An 18,098-nucleotide genomic window follows, 5' to 3' on the forward strand; every position below is an offset into this window, starting at 1 on the left:
AAGGTTGCAAAAACTGAGGCTGGCAGTTAAGAGACAAATATTAAAAATACCCAACATCTGCCAGATCATTACTGTTCTCAACTCAGGCTATGCAACTCCGTCGTAGTCAGAAAGACTAAGCTTGCTTCTATATTTATGGTTTAAGGCATGGTCTGGTCAGCCTAATGAATAAGCAGGAAAATCTAAGCAATATCAAACATGCTGCTCCTTTTGACAAAGAAAATCGTTTATCTGGACTTCTCATAAGGGAAATCAGGCTGCAGCATTTGCGGTGAGTCCATTTTAAATTTTATTTCTAAAGTCTATTACTTAATCAATTTGTGTAGGAAAGGCTTCCATTTTTATATAATTTTAGCATTAACATGCCCCATGATCAAAGCAATCAGTTATTCACAAAAGTACAAAATGTCAGGATGTGTAGGAATGACTGAACAGTCAGAACCTCACCCTTTTTGACTTATGTACAATATGTTGCACAGAGGTTTTTATCCCATAGTTGTTTCTGCCACCTTGGCTTTCCACACTCACTTTCAAAATAACCAGATTTGAAACATCATTCTTCCTACAAGGATATCTTTATCCTTATGTTTCACCAAAGTCTCAATCCTGACGATTCCACTAAAAGAATCTAGATATTGACCAAGAAACTGTTCCAAAGCAACTTCCATGGCACAAGATTTCATCTTTCTGGTGAAAATAGTAACAGTATAACAGAGTTGAAAAGGATGTTGGACGTCTTCTATGCCAATCTCTCTGGTCAACCAAGAGATCCTATACCATTCCAAACAAATAGCTGTCCGGTCTCTTCTTAAAAACCTCCAGTGATGGAGCAATCACAACTTCTGGAGGTAAGCCATTCCACATGTTAATTGTTCCCACTGTTAGACAATTTCTCTTTGGTTCTAGGTTGCATCTCTCTTTGATTAGTTTCCATCTGCTATTCTTGTCCTGCTCTCAGGTGCTTTGGAGAATAAGTCAACCCCCATTCTGAAAATAAGAGGACTTATAGGAAAGATGTTAGGAATGAACAGTACAGTGGCCTAGAGCTGGAGCTTTCACCTCAAAGTCAGGAGTTCAATCCTAGGTAGTGGCAGATATTTCTCTTTTTGGGCACAATGAGTAATTGTCTACTGTGAATGCCACATAGACATCAGGAAGGGCATCCGGCCACTAAATGCTTGAGCTCCATTCAGTTGTGCCCTGACTTCACAGCAATGCAGGGCCATTAAAAGAGAGAGAGAAAAAAGGAAAGTTGTAAAAAGTAACCCACTTCTGCTTCCAATGATGATTACAATTGTTATCAAAATTGGCTTGGTATGTTCTCCATATTTGGCTTACTATTTTGCTCAAGGTGCTTGAAACATTATTTTATACTTAGGGAGCCTTAATTGCAACTTTTAAAAGGCCTGCTTACTTTTTCTTTTTCCCTTCCTTTTTCAGGCAATTGGGATAGGATCAAATTGCCTCTCTTTAGACCATTTAATTGTATAGCCTACGTAATGGAACTACAGCTTTATTATTATTCCTTTCATGTGAAAACTTTCTTCCCCTTCCCATCAGAAGGCGCAAAGCGTTTGACCCCCCCTTTTATTTATCCGCTTTGAAGCAATTACTTTGAAACACAAAACTCTTTCTCAGTAATAAACTTGCAAACTTTCACTTGCTAATGCATAGCATATGACAACATTTATAAGAAATATCTAGGGCATATGTCTCAAAAAGCCTTAAAGGTTGAAATCCTGAGTTATAGAAAGGAAATCTCATTGGACTCACAGGGATTTGGAGTAAGTTTCACTGAATTTATTACACTCTGAAACACACAGCCTTTGACCGCATTGTTAAGATTTAGGGGAGGAGAATCAAGTGAAAAAGCTGCAAAACATATACAATTGTGTTACCTGTATTTACCATGTCTATCTCAAAAGTGGTTATATATTTGAGTGTATATATGTTTACCTATGGAAACTTTTTTTAGAAAAAAGAGAAACTTCTGAGATCAAATCACATAATTGATCCAAATAATTCAGTATTGCCTTATTGTAATTTATGGATCGGCTAGTAGATGTCTCCACTCCCTGATCTTTCTAGATAAGGACTAAAAAGATCTAAATTAAGTAGTCCAACATCTAATTGGAATTAATTAATCCAACATCTACCTACTTGCCAACTTATATATTTATCTGCAAAGGCAGCCAAAAAGAAAGAGAATGGACTCCACTTCTCTAAGGAAGCTTTCTTAATTTGTTCCCTCCGGAATGTTAAGGCTGCAATTTTCAGAATTCAGGAGTGAAATGCTACCATTTCAGGCCAGTTCACCTGAACCGGTAGTAAAATATGCTACCATTTGCCCGAACCGGTAGTAAAAAAAATGCTTAACAAAGTTAAAAAAAAAAGTTTCGACGATCAGCTATGCTGCGCAATGGTAGGAACTTTTTTAAAACTTTTTTTTAGCATTTGGGGTCTGTTTTTTCTCACAAGAGGCTTCCCTGAGGCCTGCTAGACCAAAAATCGGGGGTGGGGGAAGAAAGAAAGAAAGAAAGAAAGAAAGAAAGAAAGAAAGAAAGAAAGAAAGAAAGAAAGAAAGAAGGAGGGAGGGAGGAAAAAAGGAGAGGGAATTAGTATACAGTAATAGTAGAAAGAAAAGCCAGAACTTCTCTTACAGATTTTATAGTCTTCTTCATTCCCTTTTCCCATAATAGAAAAACATCGTTCTTTTGACAGCTATTTAAAACAAGGAAAGAAAACTTCAGAAATCCTCTTGAGAAATGTTCTCCAAGTAAACAAGAATTCTGTGCGCACACATATCAGCACTTGTGTTTCTTGGCAGAGATATCATCTGCAAGGATAGCACAACACTAATACAAGGAAAGTACAAGATAGAAAGTCACATGACACACGAAATCTCAAGAGAACAAATCAGACAAGAGCAAAGACTGCATTCATCCCATCAAACACCCTGAAATCTCAGCAACCAAACTGTGCGCTCAACAGCTTAATGTTGAATAAAGGTTTCCTTTCAATCTTCAAAAGCTTATTTTGACAAACAGTATAATGGTTATATTTTGTTGTATACTATATACACTTGCACTGAGTTGTACCATATTAGCTTTATAAGTGATGACTAACGCTTCAAGGCGCTAGTCGTCACTTATAAAGCCCTTCATGGTACTGGGTACTTGAGAGACCGCCTGCTGCCAATTACCTCCAACAGACCAATTAGATCCCAGAGATTAGGCCTCCTCCAAATTCCATCCACTGGCCAATGCCGATTGGCTACCACCCGGAGGAGGGCCTTCTCTGTGGCTGCTCCGGCCCTTTGGAACGAGCTCCCCGTGGAGATTCGAACCCTCACCACCCTCCAGGCTTTCCGCAAAGCCCTTAAAACTTGGCTGTTCCGACAGGCCTGGGGCTGACGAGTTCCCTTCCCCACTCGAATGGTGTGGCTGTTGATTGTTTTTAAATTGTGGTATTGTTTTTGTCCATGTCTTTTTTTTCCTATTTGTATCTCCCCCTCCCCTGACTTGATTTGTGAGCCACCCTGAGTCCCTTCTGGGAATAGGGCGGCATAGAAATATAATAAATTCAATTCAATTCAATTCAATACATTTACAAAACGAGATCCTTCATTACATGGAACTCTTATGATAGCTGTTGTGGCCCATCAGGATCCGTTGGAGCTGCCACCAGACTCCGACAGCGAGGGGCCCTCTGAGTCGGCTCTGGAGGATGTGGAGGACCCTGGACAGGGTTCTGACTCCGAACAGGGTGCAGAGAGGCTGGTTGGCCACCAGGAGGCACCTGAGCCTTGGACCAGTGGGGGAGGAGATAAGGGAGAGTGAACCGGAAGCCAGTAGTGAGTTGTTCCTGGATGCACGCCATCGAAGAGCTAATAGGCTTCAGGAACAATTACACAATTACAGGAGGTAATTGCACTCAACTGGTGGTCATTAAGCTCCTCTCCAGACTATAAAAAGACTACTTGTGCACAAGCCCCTCTTTGCAGAAGTCAACACAGAATCGAATGTCGGAGAACTTTGTATGAGCTTGGCAGACTGGATTGCTGCCAAGCCTTATCTGTGTTTATTGCTGCCCAAGCTTGTCTATGCTGGGTTACTGCCAAGGACCTGTTTGTCTGTTAATTAAATGCCGTAATTTATCTCTGGCTCGGAGTGTGCTTTGGTGTGGAACGAGGGGGGTCAGAACAGATAGCCATGTAGAGCTGATGAGAAACTTCTCATTTCCATATGCTTGATTTTCAGGTTACTGGGAATGGGCAACTGCCATTTTCCATCTTTTTATTGTTTCCCAATATAGTGTTACACTGTATTATAATGTAATTCTAACTAATACTTGTGTTTCTACTACGAGTGTGTTTGTATCCCTCCTAAGATACCAAGCAATTGTCAGGTTTTCCCTTTACTTAATAATCCCTCAACCTCTTGCTCTAAGAATTTGATTTAATATGAATTCACTTTCCACTTATATATTTTCTTTTTGCCCAATTCTAACTTCAGATCATCAAATTACATACATTTTGATGTGATAAATATATGTCTCAATGCATGTACAGATACATTTTCCAAGGAGTCAAGCAACAATTTTTTGATCATCACTTTCTTAAATCTTCCTATAAAATGAGATTAAGGATTTATTACCAATAGTTACTCCATCCCACCAGTTTAGCTGCTCTGTTAAGCAGGATATGTATTAATGACATATTGGTAAAATACCAAATTTATTTAAAGTGCTAAACTTAATGTATATATTAAAAGTATTAAAATATAATTCCAGGAATGTATCTCCTAGGATAGAAATAATTCTTACAGTTGGTAGAAGTGTTATTTCTTCATCATCTTGGTCCATGATGATCCCATTGGATAAATCCAGATTGAATTAAATAAACCAATTTCAGCTCATCAGGTCTGCTCAAATATCTGAGGTTAAAAATAGGTAGGTTAGAGTTAAATTTAATAAGGCTACAGAAAATTGATGCTGCTCAGGGTTTAGCTTTATTTAATTCAAGACCATGGATAGTCCCTAAAACAATTTCTTAGTTTAGAAAAGTATAGTCCCAATGTTACGACAATGTTAATTTGAGGAAGACTGTGCCTTCTAATGCTTCACCTTTGCTAGATGCTAATTACAATTCTTAATGAGGTTATAAGTTTTCTATCTCATTACACATACAGTACATGAAGAAAAAGGGCTATAATAGAAACAAGTTGGAGTTTAGTGTAAGGAAGGACATTCTTAAGCAGGAAAGATGTAAGGATATAGAAACAAGGGGATGTTTGATAATTTGTGAACCATCCACAATTAGCAATAGCAATAGCAATAGCAGTAGACTTATATACCGCTTCATAGGCCTTTCAGGCCTCTCTAAGCGGTTTACAGAGAGTCAGCATATTGCCCCCAACAATCTGGGTCCTCATTTTACCCACCTTGGAAGGATGGAAGGCTGAGTCAACCCTGAGCCGGTGAGATTTGAACCGCTGAACTGCTGATCTAGCAGTAGCCTGCAGTGCTGCATTTAACCACTGCGCCACCTTGGCTCTGCGCCACCTTGGCAATTGAATTCTTTTCTGGTGATTTTAAACACCTCCATGCAAGAATGATTTAATAGGAAGCTATAGTAGGGAAGATTGTTGCAGTGAAGTAAACTTACTTTACTAAGTTCTGAACAGGATCTGGAAAATTAAATATTCTTCTCCTCCCTCAAAACAAACAAACAAACTCATAAAACAAATTGGCTTATTATTAATTACTTCTCAGCTAAATCAGATTCCATGCTTGTGATATCACTGAAGTTCTTAGTGAAATCTGTTTTTTTTCTACCCCTGCTTTCCCAATAAGCTTTAGAAAATCTTCCCTCTCTACTTCCCTACTCAATCTGTCTGTCCTCAAACCATTGTTCTCTTCTCTTTGATTCAACCGGTAACCTTGCAATACAGGAAGAATAACGATCCTTTATCCAACCATGGTCTCATTCCATTTTCTTCTACAATTAAGTTAAGTAAATTCAAGAGCTTGAAGTTTTGGAACTGCAGATATTTTCAGAGTATGAAACAGAGCTATTGATTGGAAGCATTTTGATAAATGATGGTTCCCAACTTTATCATGCCAGACACTCTATTAAATAAAACAGTTTGGTTCCTCTTTTGTAGGTCAAGTATTGGTGATTTAAAAATAGTGTCTAAGAATACTAATAAACAACCAATCCTTCCTTTATACCTAAATTTAGTATCAATTAAATTACCATATCTGGGTTGCAAATATCTGGGGGATGACTAGAATGGTAGGCAAAGAGACAGAATTTCTCTTGATTTGCTGTGATCTCACGGTGGTATGAAGTTTTTTTAGGTCAGGCATAGTACTGTATTTTAAGAACAGAGGTAATGGCTGCACAATGAAAAAATAAGGGCATTTCATGTGGGTTGTCAACATGCACATGATCTATTGTGGCTTATCACAATCGTAGACTTAAGATATTATGATCTGCCAGAATTTTGTTTGAATGCATGCTGATCATTAAATCTTGATAATATATTGTTGATTGTGCCACAATAGAGATATGCTGATCTCTCTCTCTACATGAACACAGCTGATATAAGAGCTGAGGTGGCGCAGTGGTTAGGGTGCAGTACTGCAGGCCACTTCAGCTGACTGTTATCTGCAGTTCAGCGGTTCAAATCTCACCAGCTCAAGGTTGACTCAGCCTTCCATCCTTCCGAGGTGGGTGAAATGTGGACCCAGACTGTGGGGGCGATATGCTGACTCTGTAAACCGCTTAGAGAGGGCTGAAAGCCCTATGAAGTGGTACATAAGTTTAACTGCTATTGCTATTGCTATTGATAGTGTATCTATTTATAATCTAAAGAGACCCCCCCAATGGGGTCTAACTAGGCCACTTGGTAAAGTTTGCTCTAGTGGTTAAGGAACCAGGCTAGAAAGTGGGAGACTGTGAATTCTAGTCTGATCTTAGCCATGAAAGTCAGCTGGTTGACCTTGGGCCAGTCACTCTATCTCAGCTCAACGTAGCTCACCTCATCTCATCTCATCTCACAGGGTTGTTGTTGTGGGGAAAATAGGAGGAGGAATGTCTGTTGGATATGTTTGTTTCCTTATTTGTAAAAATAATAAAGACAGGCTTGTTGTTGTTGTTGTTAGTTGTGAACTCGTGTCCAACCCATCGCGACCTCATGGACCACTTTCCTCCAGGTCTTCCTGTCCTCTACCATCCTCTGGAGTCCATTTAAGCTCACACCATCCAGCCACCTCATTCTCTGTCATTCTCTTCTTCTTTTACCCTCAATCATTCCTAGCATTAGGTTCTTCTCCAATGAGTCCTTCCTTCTTAAAGACAGGGTACAAATCAGTGGTGGGATTCAGCCAGTTTGCACCACTTCAGGAGAACCAGTTCGTAACTTTCTAAGTAGTTCAGAGAACCAATTGTTGGAAGAAATCTCCTTTTGTTTTTTTCCACTTTCCAGGGCTAATCCTGTAAGGAAGGCAGGAAGGAAACATTCTGGTGTTGTTTCTAGCCTAATCTTTATTGACCTGCTTACAGAAACTGCCTCTCCGGTTAACCCTTATCACATTGTAACAGCTAAGGCGAAGCGCCCATCGACCTGAGTGACCTTGAGTTGGCCACGCCCACCCAGTCACATGACCACCGAGCCCCACCTACCTAGATGGTCATCAGGGCAGAGAACCGGTTGTTAAATTATTTGAATCCCACCACTGATACAAATACATAAATAAAAATAAATAATGTATTCTTAAACTGATTTATTCCAACCTAGATTTATCAATTCATAGGTATTTAACAAGATTGATTCTTCAGTGGTAATAGACACACATTGTGGTAAAAATGTCTTTACAGTCTGCAAAAAATATTCTTGGGCTGTAAAAAAACGAAACAAAGAAATATGTAAATAGCTACACAGATACTTTATATCTAACTTCTCTTTTTTTTCTCTCTCTCTCTCTCTACATGAACACAGCTGATAGTGTATCTATTTATAATCTAAAGAGACCCCCAATGGGGTCTAACTAGGCCACTTGGTTCAATATGGGAATAACATCTAGACCTCTGGAAAATGTTCTGATTGGAACTTTCTACGGAAGCAGACAGTTATTTAAGAATAAAATCTGGAGGGCAATAAAGCAAAGTTATGTCATGGACACATAATCAAACTAAGGAATGCCCCATGATCTCACCATCAAATGCTGCAACTAGAGATACCGGAAAGGAATGGCTTGATTCCAAAAATAAATCTGACACTTATTGGTCCCTGAGATCTAGTAATCCAAACTACTGGATTATTACGGCCCTGCTTATTAATTTGGGGATGGTCATCAAACAATATAATGCAGGAAAATAGCTTAGAAACTGAGTTTTGCAGCATCTAGGATTAGAGTAAAGGGCACTGGGACAAATCTGATAGACTATTATAAAAACGCTACTGAGAATTATCTTGTTTTGCTTAGGAGCTGGGATTTGGTTGAATTTAATACCCTTTCCTATTGAATGCTTGAGGTAAACCCTAGTTGCTAGAAGCAGTAATAATATATGCCATATATGAATGAATTCATCAAGGTTGGTAGGACAAAATTTACTCTCTAGCCTACAAACAATGTACTGCATATTTACAATAATGAATTATAGCCTGCAAATCAGATATCACCTTATTTAATTCCATGAACCAAGTTTACTTTTAAGAGAGCCAACAATTCTTGAATGATATTACCTGTGGGGGGTGGGGGGTGGAATCAACAGTGGACATACATTTGCAACTTATGAATGATATTACACATGAAAAATGTGAACCTAAAAAGTGGAGTGATAATTTACTGACAGATGATGTCAGCTTTAATTGAGGAAAATCCCTTGAGAGAACTCAGAAATGTGTTTTATCACATAGCCTTGCGATGATCTCACTCAGTGAAGAGAATTCTAAGCTGAACAGTCTAATGATCCAATAATGCTTGTTGCTAAGTTTTATCTAACTACATTCATTCACTAATGAAAAAACTTAAGTTTGCTGCAGTATTTATGACTTCCCTTCCCCAGAAGGTTGGAGATCCCTAATTTGAAGGGAGTGGAGACAAAATGAAAGTTTCATTATAAGTATGGATGTCAAAAAGTACAATATCCTTAGGCATATGTTACTTCCTATTTTTTTCATCAAATATATTCTTCTTAATAGATGTAGCTCCTGCAAACATTTTGCTTTTCTCAGGCAACTTCAGTATATGTTCAAGATCTGGTATTACTTTTATCCTGTAATATTAAAATAAAATGGAATTGTGACATTTTAGTAGTCTTGAATTAATTGTATAACTCCAGACTCCTTTAATATCCTTCTACCTCCAAAAAGATAGATAAAAAGTGACCAAATTCTCATAATAAGTAAAATAAACCAAGAAAATCAATTCTGGCTTGTATGTGAAATACCTTGCCACTGTTAATCAGAATCGATCCATCAAATTCTGTATTCCAAGTACCGAGAAAATAAAGTTTTGATGATCAACAGCTTGAGGCGGTTCATTTTAAATTGGAAAATAGATAACTTTTTGTACGCTGCATACAAGCCCAAGTATTTTGATCTGACTTTTGCTTCTCAACTTCAGAAAATGACCACATTGCTTATGATTCCTGATAGGACAACTGCAAAGACACATTTAATGAAATGTTACCCAAACTATCTTTTCTCCAAACCATATGAAGACCCTGAAAAAAGGAGTCTATTCTAGGACAGAGTACTATCTTCATACTTGGCACCCAATTGAAGTTGGGTGGATCTGAGAGACCGCCTCCTGCCCATTACCTCCCTTAGACCGATTAGATCTCACAGGTTAGGTCTCCTCCGGATTCCATCCGCCAGCCAATGTCGGCTGGCGACTCCCCAGGAGTCTTCTCTGTTGCAGCTCCAGCCCTCTGGAATGACCTCCCCATGGAGATCCGGACCCTTACTACCCTCCCGGCCTTCCGCAAAGCCACCAAGTCCTGGCTGCTCCAGCAGGCCGGGGGGGCCTGTGAAACATCCAGCCCCATGGAAACTGTGAATGTTGCGTTCTTTTTTAAAGTGTTGTCTTTGTCTATTTATCCCCTTTCCCTTGTCTATTGTGAGCCGCCCGGAGTCCTTCGGGAGTGGGCGGCATACAAGACAAATAAATAAATAAATAAATAAATAAATAAATAAATAAATAAATAAATAAATAAATAAATCTTATTCATAACATCTCATTGAATCAGGGATGGGCAGCTCACATATTTCCCCATTATCTTTGGCCTCAGAAGACTGAAGAATGATATCAACAGAGTGAAGTTGAAATTACTGGTCTATTTTAATTTTAAGTGATTGGATCTAATTAGTAATTGGAATTTAGATACCAGGAGTTTCCAGGTTTGTAGGCCACCCTAGATTTTTTTCTAAAAAAACATCTCTATACTGTTTCCAAAATATTTCTGTCTTCAAAAGTGGGGATAGAGAATATGGATTTACAACCTCTGCTTTAAAGAATCAGATTAATGGGATAAAGGCAATTTTAACTGCCACTCAAACTGTCTTAAAGATAGTTCTCCCTCAAACCAGGGCTGTATTTTAAAGGAATAGATCTCTACAAAGAATCTATTTAGTTCTTCTTTCATGTATTCTCCAGCTGTCAGGTGAAGGATCCAAACCTGATATCTCAGCTAGTCAGTTACCTTAATCATCCCTTGACTATCAGCATCTGTACAGTATTTGTGGAAAGAAATTCCTGTATCTCAAGTTCTACTAAAGTAATCAAAGAAAATCTCCTTTATCATTTGTCTATAGTTTTCTCTGGTAGAAAAATGCTGAAAATACTTTACACCAGTATTTCCTTAATGTCAGACTCATCAAGTACACAATCTTCCATAGTAAGAATTTCAAAATCAAGGGGCAAATTGGTACTGTATTGGTAGTAAAAAAAACCACATAGATTGATTATCGTTGAGGAATGGCTGAGCTGGAGAAGCCATTGCAAACACTTGGATCTCTATCTTATTTGCTAAGTTGTAGGTTCAGTTCACACGGGAAAACAATGAACTCTGCTTCCAACATTTTGTATTGCGATGAGTCTAATTATCCACCCTTCTATGGGAGAAAAGTGATTATATTTGATGGTTTCATTTCCTGAAGCAGAGTAATTTTCTGCATGACTAGCAATAATGTAATGGGGAGAGATTTTAATAAGTGACAATTATTTTTAAAGTTAAAGTTTAAGGAGAGCACAGATGTTAATGGCGTAGCAGAGGTGTGTCCAAAGAGATTAAGACAAACTTTTCAGATTGAGGACATATTAGGAACCATGCCAGCACAACCACTGCAGGTGTACACCTGCAAAGAAACATTGACATAAATGTGCCAGTGACACAGAGATGCATATATATTGTATACCCACATATAGCAAGCAATGGCAGTAGAATGATTTGAGCCACTGTTCTTGAAAGAAGGAAATGTTCCTTCAAGGCTTCTTCTCTTCATCAAAGCCAACACAAGATAATGTCTACCCTGTTACTGACATTGAACACAGCAGTCTAGCAATTCCAAGATTCATTTGCTTTTGGATGCTGTTGAGTTTCATATTCCTCCCCACCATGCCTCTTTCTGTGAATCTTATGAATGGAATCCAATCACAACTTTCTTTATCTTCTTTCTCAACTTGTTCACTTTTTCTTCATATGTTTGTTATCTGGATTGTTCCTTATTCCTTCACTGTATATGATCAAACCATCTCAACATACTTCTTTCATATTTGTCATTCATTTTTTATATTCAATTCACCTTCATTCACCATCCATCCATTCTTGTCCCAATCATCTGTATGTTTTAATCTCGTACACATTTAAGTAATCCTTTCCGACTTCATTCATTGTAACACCAATACATTTACATCTTAAAACTATATAATCCATTTCTCCAATTTTAATAAACGTTTTACAAAGCTTATTCCAACTACCTTGATTTTTGAAATATTAATTTTCAGAATATAATTTTTGTTGCATGTTACAATCCATCTCACATGCATTTAAAATCATGTAATTCTTAGTTAACAAAATGATGTGATATGAATGTACACACACATTCAAGTGTCCAATGGATACATCTCTAGCATCACCACACAAATTTTATATGAAGAAAATTTGTACTTCTCCAGAAACAAAGAAATTATATTCTTTACATAGATAGGTGTTGTGGCCCAGCAGGATCCTGCCACCAGACTCCGACAGTGAGGGGCCCTCTGAGTCGGCTCTGCAGGATGTGGGGGACCCTGGACAAGGTTCCGACTTCGAGCAGGGCGCAGAGAGGCTGGTTGGCCACCAGGAGGCACCTGAGCCTTGGACCAGTGGAGAGGAGACAAGGGAGAGTGAGCCGGAGACCAGTAGTGAGTTGTTCCTGGATGCACACCATGGAAGAGCTACTAGGTGTCAGCAACAATTATGCAATTACAGGAGGTGATTGTACTCAACTGGTGGTCATTAGGCTCCTCTCCAGACTATAAAAAGCTACTTGTGCACACACCCTCTTTGCAGAAGTCAATGCAGGATTGAATATCGGAGGACATTACTGTGAGCTTGGCAGGCTGGATTGCTGCCAAGCCTTATCTGTGTTTATTGCTGCCTGAGTTTGTCTGAGTTGCTGCGAAGGTCCTTATCTGTTTGTTCTGCTTGGCTTTCAGCCATCGAGGTTTTTGTGTCTTGTTATTAAAGTACATTCCAGTTAAGCTTGTCTCAGCATTCGTTACTGGATGGAGGAAGGGGTCAGAACAGACAGATAAAGCTAATATAAGCCTAGGAACCAGTATGGAAGTGAGACAAAAAACTAAGTGGGCTGAGTGGGACTAGGTTAGCCATGTCATATAAAATATAGCCATTGATCAGCTCAGAAAGTATTAATATGAATAGGAAATATATATATTTGGGTGTGTGTTCGTGTCAAAATGAATTTACATGCAAGTCACATACCCTGGCAAAAGCTGAAATATTTGAATTTATATTTATACACTTACAAAAGTAATACATATAGCCAATAGTCCAATTTTATAAATGTCAGAAGATCTCATATCAAAACTGACATACTTTAAACTCCCTGATTTATACACAAACATGTTCTAGAAAACAGTTTCCACAAAACTCAACTATTATTTTTTAACTGAGAGGTGGGGCTCGTTCTATAGAAAATAACTTCTCCAAACCTTTCAATAGCTCAGATATTCCACTGACTAATGTATGCATTTATTTAATCAGTTGATCGCTTAAAACATAATTCTATCCCCAAATTCGTTGACAGTTTTCATCATGTTTATCAATTGCTGTCAGGTGGATTTTGTCCAAGTTATTGCGTAAGTATAAACAATTTTAATATTTTCCTCTGGTAAAAATTATTACATACAAGGAGCCGAGGTGGCGCAGTGGTTAAATGCAGCACTGCAGGCTACTTCAGCTGACTGCAGTTCTGCAGTTCGGCTGTTCAAATCTCACCGGCTCAGGGTTGACTCAGCCTTCCATCCTTCCGAGGTGGGTAAAATGAGGAGCCGGATTGTTGTTGGGGGCAATATGCTGACTCTGTAAACTGCTGAGAGAGGGCCGAAAGCCCTATGAAGCGGTATATAAGTCTAACTGCTATTGCTATTGCTACATCAAAAGTAACTTATTGAGTTGGCCCAATATTATGTGATAATGTGTTAGAATGAAAAATGTGGTTTGCACTGTCTGAATCTTCTTTTTTTCTGCATAATCTACTCATGTGCTTCATTGATAAGCCCATTTCAATGTACAATGGTGTTATTGCCTAAGTGATAACTAGGATTGGCCCTACACAAACAGGAAATAAAGAAAACATTTAATAAGTGTCAAAATATAATTTGTTTCTTTTCTTGTGCATATTTTATCTACTCCACTGATCTTATGGATTATACAGTACAATATTCAGCTTGGTATCAAATAGATGAGATATCTGACACCATATAAATGAGCATGCCGATGATTTTCATTGCCATAAGGCACAAGATATATTAATGTAATTTTGTTCTTCTACTATAAATTCAATTTATCAGGGTTTCCAGAAGAAAAATATTGTTAGAATCATGCTTCAGGGCTTTGTATTATGTTTGCATTAGGTCTGGATAACTAGAGGCATTTAATGCTACACCTTTTCATGCAATATAGGATTAGCTAAATAACATTTAGGCTTGGATGTATAGACACTGAAGGTATTTAGCCAGCATTGGTCAGCTTACCCAGTACTGCCTCAGTATTTTGGTTTAGTATAGATTTGTTCAAAATTCAAAGAGGTTACTCCAAAGCAAGAATTATATTATAAAATTGGGGCTTCTTTAAACAACTAAGTTTAAAGAATCAAGTTACTATATTAATAACATTATGCACAGAACAACTATGCCAGAAAAAACGGAAAAGGAGGAACATTCTAATTCTATGAATGTTTTTAATTTTTCAGAGATATTTTTTAAAATGTAACAATATATCCATATTCTAGCCTTTTAGCCTTGGTCAAGATACAAACCATCAAGTATCTATCAAGTGACATCTTGTTCCAGCCACCATGAAGAATGTTCAGCTAGAATAAAGGCAAAAAGACAACTATTCTTTGGGAAAGGGACGGAGAATATAAGAGAATCTTCAGATTTGTGCTAGAATAATGGGGATCTGTTGGCTTTTAGTAGAGTCACAGGGTCTATACTGAAAGCATCTCACATGTAATCAGTGTCAGGCTTGGAAGCCATTGGAGTATAGGGCCTCAAGCCTATCACATATTCAAACATAGTAACTATGGGAAACTGGGAGGGGGGATGGTATAGAGCTTGAGAGATGTGTAGCCAAAATAACATTCCTTCTCAGAAAGTCAAGGTCATCTCGTCCCTGCACCTGGATGGATGTGGATGAGAGGAATCTTCATTTGTGGCAATGACTGACAGCATCATATGATGGACCTGTGGGTGTTGTGTTGGGTCTTGAACTTTCAACCGGGTGGGGAAAACCTGGAAGCTTTCAGATTCAGGTTTTCCCAGATATGCCAACATGGCTCTTCTAGTAAGTTGGTGTTTTGAGGACTCTCTTGCCTTGAACTATTATTTTACAGAGGATTCTATTTGGAACCCTGACAATCAATTTCCCCAAGAAGGTAGACTTTAGCTTTTCATTCATCACAAACCATAATTCCCCCTTTCATCACAGTAGACGGAACTAAAACCCAACATATCTTGGAGGGACAAGGTCAAAAGAAGCAGATCTAGGGGACCATCTGAAATGCAACTCAGATAAGAAAGCAACGTGGCCAAATAAAAGTCTACGTCCTCTTCTTGATCAGTCAATCTCAAAATCAGCATGAGCCAATTAAAAAAAAAATCAAACGTTAATTAGAAGAAATGATCTTGCAAATAATTAAGCATCATTGAGCAAATGGAATGTTTCCCAATTAAAATTGTTTAGGCTAATGCTGGTCACTAAATGTTTATTCATTAAAATTCCATCAGGACTGGCTGTGTTAAACAAACAAATAAAGCATAGTATTTTGGTTCATTTCCATCACCAATTTCTAAAAACAGTCCAACTTTGCTACCTTGGATCACCTAAGCCACATATTAACAGAATTATTGTAGAATTTATAATAGATTACACAGTGGGACTAGAGGATGATATGATCACAGCAGAGGTGGGTTCCTACCAGTTTGCACCTATTGGGTAGAACCGGTTCGTCAAATCTACCGAACCGGTTAGAAGTGGTTCCACCAGTGGACCCAGAAAGCAGGCCACACCTACAGAAGAGGTTCCAAAAAATTTTCAAACCCACCACTGCCACATACACACACACACACACACACACACAGAGAGACAGACAGACAGACTGACACACAGAGAGAGAGAAAGAGAAAGAAAGGAAGAAAAAAGAAAGAAAGAAAAAAGAAAGAAAAAGAGTGTGAGAGAGATGAAAGAAAAAAAATAAAAAAAAGAAAAAAGGGACAGAGAGACAAAAGGAAGGAGAGAGAGAGAGAAAGAAAGAAAACACATGGCTGGCAAGCCACTCCCACCAGGTCACATGGCCAGCAAGCCACTCCCACAAAGGTGGCCACACCCACAGAGTAGGTTCCAAAAATTTTTGAAACCCACCCCTGGATCACAGTGACCTATATCTGAAGATGACGTTCTTCCTTGAAGAAGAACTAAGAAAGGTATGAGATTTCCAAATTTACTAAAGTACAACTACCAGCATCTCTAATTTCTACCAATGGTGAAGACATTTTTGCCTGACACACGCCTTTTCCTTCAATGCCACATATCACTTGGCAGAGATCTGGTGACATAATTAGAGTGGGAAGGGCCAAAGCAATTAAATTGCATTTTCAGAAATTGTTTTTTTTTTACTGTAGGTCTAAAGATATCAGTTTGCACACACTATAAAGCTTGGCATAATTGGATGGAACTGCCAAGGCATTTGTGGAGTGGAATCTACTATTACAAGAATTCTCAGAAATCCTGTGCAAAGCTCCTCTGCTTTCATGATTTATTTCATGGTAGTGGATCTGGATACTTAAGAGACCGCCTTCTGCCAATTACCTCCTCGCGACCCATTAGATCACATAGATTAGGCCTCCTCCGAGTTCCATCTGCCAGTCAGTGTCGACTGGCAACTACGCGGAGGAGAGCCTTCTCGGTAGTAGCTCCGACCCTTTGGAACGATCTCCCCGTAGAGATTCGTACCCTCACCACCCTCCAGACCTTCCGCACAGCCCTTAAAACCTGGCTATCCCGTCAGGCCTGGGGTTAAAGAATGTAACTCATCCCCACCCGAATGGTATGAATGTTGTGTTTTACTTTTAATTATGTATTGCTTTTATGTGCTATTGTTTGTATCCCCCTCCCCATGAGTTGTAAGCCGCCCTGAGTCCCCTCAGGGAAAAGGGCGGCCTATAAATAAATTTTCAAATACTCAAATACTCAAAAAAAATTTGGGCTGAACAGAACTCAGTAGTTTATCAGAAGTTCAATAGTTGACATCTGCTTTCAGTTATATTTCATTCCTTTTTTTAGGACACATCTGCTAAAAACTGGTGACAGTTAACAGGTGAAAGAAAAGCTACAAGACCAAGTTGATTCTCCTCTTCCCCAGAAGGTCACTGAAAGACTACAACTGTTATTACCCAGATGCCAAGTTAAAAAAAAGAGCAAATTCACGAGAAGGAAGTAAATAGAAAAAAAAATGTGCTTGATAGACGCAGCTATATTCTTTTTAATGGTGTTGAAGCAGTGACTTATTTAAACTGAAGGCTAAAGTTGGTGGCCTACAAGTCAAGAGAATCTGGAAGAAATAAAAACCGCCTGTTAGCTGTTCTTTAGTGTATTTGACAGACAAAAGGCAGAATCCTTTTGGCCACTAGAAGGAAAGCAGCATTTGAGTTAGAAAGTTGAATTTCTTTACATTGTAGAAAGATTGTGCCTGAACTTTATACTCTTGAAACTCTTGATATCCCCTCCAGGACTTTTGGCTGGAAAACACAACCTAGACAGCAAGTCATTAATCATGAAAAGACCTTCCTCTCTCCTCCAGGTAGACAACAGATAATTAATAACTTGAATTTCTTTGCTTCTAAGCTAAGAGTTTAATTGACTTCCTAAACTTGGACAGAACAGCATAGTCAAACAAAAGCCAGAATCATACATGACTATCAAAACAGATTCTATAAAGAGCTAGCACAAGTAACATTATTATTACTGAGAGTCTCTGCTTCCTGCATTTTTCCCCCCAATTGTTATTGACCTCCTTAATTAATGCAAGTAAAATCAATTTTAACATTCAGTGCCTATATAATATGTGGTGTGAGTATTGATGTTATATATATATATATATATATATATATATATATATATATATATATATATATATATATATATAACATCAATACTCACACCACATATTATATAGGCACTGAATGTTAAAATTAACCATTTGAGTTAACCATTTGAGCTACAGAGAACGACTCCTTTATCAGCCAGCCAGGGTGGGAGGTATATACTTAAAGTCACAACCCCTGGTATGCCCAAGTATGGGAGG

This window comes from Thamnophis elegans, chromosome 6 (genome assembly GCF_009769535.1).
Source record: "Thamnophis elegans isolate rThaEle1 chromosome 6, rThaEle1.pri, whole genome shotgun sequence".
NCBI classification, from domain to species: Eukaryota; Metazoa; Chordata; class Lepidosauria; order Squamata; family Colubridae; genus Thamnophis; species Thamnophis elegans.